Source organism: Manihot esculenta, chromosome 12 (genome assembly GCF_001659605.2).
Source record: "Manihot esculenta cultivar AM560-2 chromosome 12, M.esculenta_v8, whole genome shotgun sequence".
NCBI lineage: Eukaryota > Viridiplantae > Streptophyta > Magnoliopsida > Malpighiales > Euphorbiaceae > Manihot > Manihot esculenta.
In genome coordinates, this window is record NC_035172.2 from 13,639,071 (window position 1) to 13,646,316 (window position 7,246).

Genomic DNA, 7,246 nt, shown 5'->3' on the forward strand with positions numbered 1-7,246 from the left:
ACTTGGGTAAACCACTTGCTCTCCATTATCCTCTTTTAGGCAGTTTTAAGAGCATTTTCATCAAATTACCTCTTTACACCGTTTTTTGCAAAATAATATCAAAACCACAGAATTAGGCAAAAAATGTGTAAATTAACATTAATAACAACATAATAAATGGGTCTAAATTTGATCTTATTACATCCCTATAGGTATCTTGTGTGCTGTTCGATATGCCCATAGAGTATCGTCTAGGCATAGATTCCAGTCTTTTCTGTGTGGATTGATTGTTTTTTCCAGGATGGCCTTTATTTCTCTGTTTGAGATTTCGACTTGCCTATTTGTCTGCGGATGATAGGCAGTGGATGTCTTATGAAGTATATGATATTTCTTGAAAAGCGTTTCCACCACCTTATTGCAGAAGTTTGTTCCTCAGTCGCTGATAATGGCTCTAGGCATTCCACACCTAGAAAAAAATATAAGTTTTGATAAATTCAACCACTAGTTTAGCATTGTTAGTTCTGGTTGCTTTAACCTTTACCCATTTGGATACATAATCTACAACAAGTATGATGTAAATGTATCCAAAAGAAGGTGGGAAGGGTCCCATGAAATCTATCCCCCATATATCAAAAATTTCGCAAACCAATATTGGTGTCTGAGGCATCTGGTTCCTTCTGCTCAAATTTTCGGTTTCTTGGCATTTGGAATAGGACCTGCAAAAAAAAATAAGTATCATGGAAAATGGTTGGCCAAAATAAACCACATTCAAGAATTTTTTGGGTTGTCCTTCAGGGACTAAAATGTCCTTCGCCAGTATGAGAATGACAGAAATTCAAAATTGAGGCTATCTCCTAATCTGGAACGTAACTTTTAATCACTTGATCAGAACAATGCTTCCATAAGTATGGCTCATCCTAGACATAATATTTTGAATCGCTTTTACTTTGATTTTCTCATGTTTGGTCATGAAAGGAGACAAGTTAGTTTAAATCAATTCCTCGGTAATGGCACCAATTTTTTATGGGTGTCGAAACCACAAAAAATAACCTATCCAAATTTAACAAATATAAATTGCGTATAGGGTGAATAGGATCGAATCTATAAGAAATTGAAACTAAGAATCTCCTATCAATAACTAGACAAAATAAACAAGTAAAAAGGAGGAGGGGGGTTTTGATGAAAAGTGAAAATAAAATAAAAATCAAGACAATTAAAGAAAGCAATAATCAAGAGAAAATCAAATCAATGCAAATAAATTTTAGTTGAAAATTAGGATCCATTTCAGTTGTGAGAATTGATTATAAAAACTAAAATACCTTTATTCATTCCAATAAATTGGTTATAGTTACAGAAAAAGATTCAAATAACTAATCTCTCATTTGGTGTAAATTAATTAAGAAATGTTCACTAATTAACCCTGGTCAACAAACAACCTAAAGAACGTCGTCTATTGAATTTAATTTATTAACCGCCTTAAGAATTAGAGAGACTCAATTCTAACCAATAAACCAAACCGCGTGGTGAGTTTAAGGTAGGTCATGTAATTCCTTAATTGTTACTTGTTGTTGAATAACTAAAGCAATTATAGACTTCAAGCATCCAAACTAATACTATATTACTTTGAAAATATGAACAATGGGCCCTATTAGTCAAATAACAAAACAATAATAAGGATAGAAGAATAAAATATGAACAATAATGTTTAGATCTCACAATTCATAAAGAAACTGAAATTTCACCCTATTTCCAACTAGAAATAAATAGTTTAGCCACACATGGCTTGAAAGAAAATACAAAAGAAAAGAAAAGAACTTGCCAGAAAAGAATATGATTTTGAATTGCTTTGATTAGGGATCCCCTTTTTAATTTGTTTCTTTTAAGAAGAGATTTCTTGATTCATGGAAGATATCATGCCACACTTAAGGAGAGAAGATCGCTTGAAATCCAACAGTTTTAAATGAGAATATTTGATCTTTCTTTCAAATATTGAGTCAATTCCTGCTCTCTGTGGAGATCTAGCGCAGATTGTTGGTTTGCCTAGAGGTTTGAGCAAATCTTTGCTCTAATTTTTAACTGTATTATTATCAGCTTAGTTGGAGAATCTAAGCAAATTTTGTTTCCGCAAAGTATGATCAGCTAGCAGGTTTGTGCTGACAGGTTTGTGCAAATCTTTGGTCAAGTTATGTTTAATAATTTTCTCCATTATTTTCATCAAATTTGCCACTCCTATGCTTTTCTGTGAAAGAGCACCAAAAAGTATAAAATTAATCAGAAGATACTCAAATCAATACTCAGAATAAAGTAATATGTGTGCTAAAATTGTGATTTATCAGCAATACCGCACTTATCGATTTTTCATTAATCAAAATGGAATAACGGGCACTCTAGATGCATCTCATAATCAGTGAAACTCAATTAAGAGAGAAACCCATTTGCAATAGAATTTATTATAGAAAATACCACTCAACTCGATCATATTCCTTTGTCATATCCTTCAATGAAATTAAAGGCTAAGCTAAACAATTCCTTATTTTCATGTGTCGAAAAATCTCAAATGCTACTAAGACATTATTAGTAATTAAACACCCTAGAACAAAAACATTCTTCAATCTATTTGCAATCATCTTCGTAATAGTTTTAAAAATCACGTTGCAAAGTTTGATCAATCAACACCGGCTAATTCACAGCAATATCACCTCAAGCAACACATGCAATGGCAATTGAACTACATACTCTCGTACAACCTCCCAATATTTCTGAAAAAATAAAGGGGGAAAAACCATCTGATCCAAGGGTCTTATTTGGATGCATTTATTTAATTATTATATAAATTTCTTCAATATTATATGGTTGAAGTAACAAAGAATTCTTATCCACAGTCACCTTCACCGCAGAATGAAGCTTAAATCCTCTTCCACCTCTCCATCTACCTCAAAAATTCTGCCTTTTTTTTATCATGTTGTATTTCCAATTTCACATAATAATAAAAGATTGTAAGAAATGGTAAAAAGGAAATGTTTCAATAGAGAATTAAGAACTATATATATATATATATATTATAATTTGCTCATGGAGATTTGAATGCATTAGCAAAGTCACATACTAAAGACAAAGTGTTTGCGACTAGACAGAAAAACCCATGAGTAGAAAAACAGCAGTTAGGGATATGTTATTATCATATGGGTTCCCACCTCGCATAGCATTTGGAATAAGACAGCTTCAAGAAAAATTGACCAGTCATTTGTTCGGTTATGGGATCGAGACATCTTGTTATCTTAGGTTATTAATAAAAGTAAAAAATTGATAATATCAGTATACAAGTACCGTTTGAAATCATTTATTTTATAAAAATAAATTCTTACACCAATTTTATATTATTTTTATTTTTTAAAAAATAAAATAAAATTTTTTATTAAAAATAATTGGTTTTAGAAAATAGAAATTAATACGTAAATTTTATAAAATTATGGAAATTAAGCCTTTTTCTGCTTTAGAAAAATTATTTTATACGAAAACATTTTTTACTTTTTAATGTTTGGCACGTTTTGAAAAATTTATCAATAAAAATATGTTTTTAATAAAATAATTATATCAATATAAAAATATTATTTCAAATTATTTTCCATTGAAATTGTTAAAAAAAAAAATTGAATGGTGATTGAGACAATGACCTAAATTTGAAGGATTCGGTTCTTAATAAAATTCCCAGCTCTAGTGGTTGGAATTGGAGCCAATTTAAAATTAGAATGAAATCTAACCACGTGAGCTTTGACAATTCTCCCAACAAAAAGCTACCAACTGTTGAATATTGCTTCTCTAGAGGTTGCAAATGGTTTTTAAAATTAGTGAATTAGAATTTATTTTTATGTTATATGAAATGGAGATTAATAAATACATAAATAAATAAATTATTTTATTTAATAATCCAGTATTCGATCAGTTTAATTTAAAATTAAATTAAATTTAATAAATTAAAAAATAAAATTTTTATATTTATGAAAATTAAACCGAATTAATTTTGAATAGAAATTAAATTAAATTAATCTGATTTGATTCGATTCGTTTTAATTATATCCACTTCATTTTTTTATAAATTATTTATTTTTTTTAAATTTATTTAAAATAAATATATTTAAATAAATAAATTATAAGGTGTATTATTGTCATGAGACTGAATTAAGATTTGAAAGCTGCAATCATATTCTCAAGGCAACTTGCTTCTTTTTGACCAGTAAAGATTTGTTAGTGACTTTCCAAATTCATTTAAAATAGAAAAGAAACCAAATGTCTTTCCTCTAAAACCACAATAAATGCACAAGGGTTAACGGTGAAGTATAGCATTCAATTTATTTTTTGCAGAATATATTAAAAATTATGTAAATTTAAATAAAATAAAATAATTTACTAGCTATTAGATTTATGTTTATATAAAATTAAAATTATAAGAGTCAAATCTATTTTTAATTGTTAGATTAAATATTAAATTTAAATACATGAATTTATTATATATATCTATATATATATATTAATTAATTTTGTATAAATCTCAATATAATTTAGTAATTATTAAATTATTTTCATTGTTAAATTTATATATTAAATATATTTTTAATTATATTTTTGAAACAGTCTAATCTAAATTGATTTAAATAATTTTTGAATTCATTTTTTTACTTGATTTAAAATGATTAATTCAAATTATTTAATATTCGTGCTATTTATTTTATACGATTTCGATTTTTTATGAATCGTGGATGGATTCTTTTCCAATCAGACAGATACACTTTTACGCATATTTTATTATTCTAATTAATCAAAATAAAGGAAAATTGATTGATGAAATAATTAATTATGAGGGAATTCCCCCTAAAATCAAATAAAAGGAGGTGTCTAAATCAGTCTAACTAAAAATTGGAAAAAAGGGTAGCATTTGGTAGAATTTCTTCACCTAATTTTTGTTGTCATCACCAATCTTCAAGCACTAGCTAGGCAAGGTCATTGATTTATTGAGACATGCTTTAAAGTTTTTTTGTTTTTTTTTTTAATATTATCATGACATTCATGGACAAAGTTTAGATTCCTTCCTTTTGTAAGAAGGCCAAATTATAATTCTTTTGGGTGTAAATAGACAAAGAAATTGTGTTTTTTTATAACTTATAAAAATTCTCTACTATCATATAAAATGATTTTGATTATAGATTTTTTTTAATTAATAATAAATATATTTATAAATTATTTATTAATAAACATGTCAACAACTTACAAATATTTTAATTAAATACATAATTATTTAAAATTTTAAAATTTATAAATTTTAAATAATTTATTAATACAAAATGTTTATAAACTAATTTTATAAGTTAAACCAAACACAGGCAATGGAGGCAACAAGCAGTAGATAATGAAAAGCAGCTAAAACTTTCTAGCTATGGCGTTAAACTTGGACCTATGTGCAAAATAAGATGAAAACAAACAAAGGGATCCAACTACTTTTGAGCGTATGACAGTCATGAACAGAATTGTGTAGTATTTGAAATGGAGACTTATTCTAATGAAGATGTGCTAATACTTTTTTTTATTAGAAAAACTAATAGTAGGAGAATAGAGACGATAATAGATGGATATTTCAGCTATTTGATTCAATCAAATTTTAATAAAACAGATTTGAATAATATATAGCTAAATTTATAATGGATTTGAGTTTGAAAATTAATATCCGTTGTTGATTATTGGATTTAAGTTTTATATATTAGGTATTTATTATTTTATCTTAAATGTATGTTTTAAAATAATTTTTATAATTTTTATAATTTTTAATATGTTTTTATTTGAAAGTTAGAATTTAAATGTTTTTTAAATAAGGTATTAATTTTTAACATGAATATTATTAATGAAAAATATATTTTTACAGAAATTATTAATTCAAAGATATAAAATTAAAGGAGTTTTGTATAATTTAAATAATAATAATAAGATTTGGGTCGAATTCTAATGGTTTAGAATAAATTTTAATCAAGAATTGATAATATTAATGAATTCAAATTTAAATGCGGTGATTTTCGCACGTAATCTACTCAATTACTTCACTTTTATCTCCAAAAGGTTTTGAGTGAGACTGAGGGTTTGGAAAAAAAATTAATAAATTTGAACCGAATTGAATAGACTGAAAATCAAAATTTAATATTTATAAAAATTAAATTGAATTAAATCAGAGGAGAAATTTATATAAATTAAATTGATCTTATTTGATTTGATTTGATTCAATCGATTGGATTTTTATTTTTATACTTTATTTTTAATGTTGTAAGGTTTAATTTAAATATTTCAATATCAATTAAAAATCCTTCTTCTTTCTTTTTGCTTATAATTGATGTCTGCGAAAGTCCTGACGCTCCCCTTTCCCATTTTTACTCTCTTGTTCTAGAATATTTTCTAGAATATTTTCTATTTACTTCTTCTTCTTCTTCTTCTTCTTCTTCTTCTTCTTCTTCTTCTTGAAGGTGTGATTGTGACCTAAAAGCATACTGTTCAGCTCTGTGTATTGGCTAGGGATTGCAATAAGTCTGACTATATTAAACTTATGAAGGGGTTTTGTTATGACCATGGTGTGAGCCTCTTTAATGGTTTCTAATGTTGAGACTCTTGAAGGGGATTGGATTGTGTAAGATTGATTTTGAGGAAAACTCCACCTGCCGGATCTCTTCTAATAATGTTGTAGATATAGGAAATATTGATGTAATAGAGACTTGAGAGGAGGAAACTGGAGACCTCCTTCTTCCCCTATGATCTGTTGTAATAAAAAAAATATATTTTGCATAACTCATCATTATTTTCACTAGGTGTTTATATGTTCCATATTTGTCTCATATCCTCGTCTAATTGTCGCTACTAATGACTTACATAATCTTTTAACAATTGGCTAACGGGTTACCGCCCAACCAACCTAAGAATCTAGACATGTGGCCTAGCGGATTCACGTCTTTTGCCTTAAAAATTTTTGCAATATGGGACTTACATCTGATTGCGGGTCTTGAGGTTTGGTCATTAGAATCACCCCAATAACTTTTAATCTCTGACCGACTCCCTTGCCTTTTAAGAATTGGCACCCGCAAGTTCGCCTGTTGGTTTGTTCGCCCGGTAGCTTAGCATAAGATGCTTTGTTTTGTGAGACTATCACCTAGATTATAGCTTAGCGGAATCCACCTTATTGTCTGTGGTAAGATGCTTTGATTGATGGGATCAATGTCCAGATTGTGGCATGGCA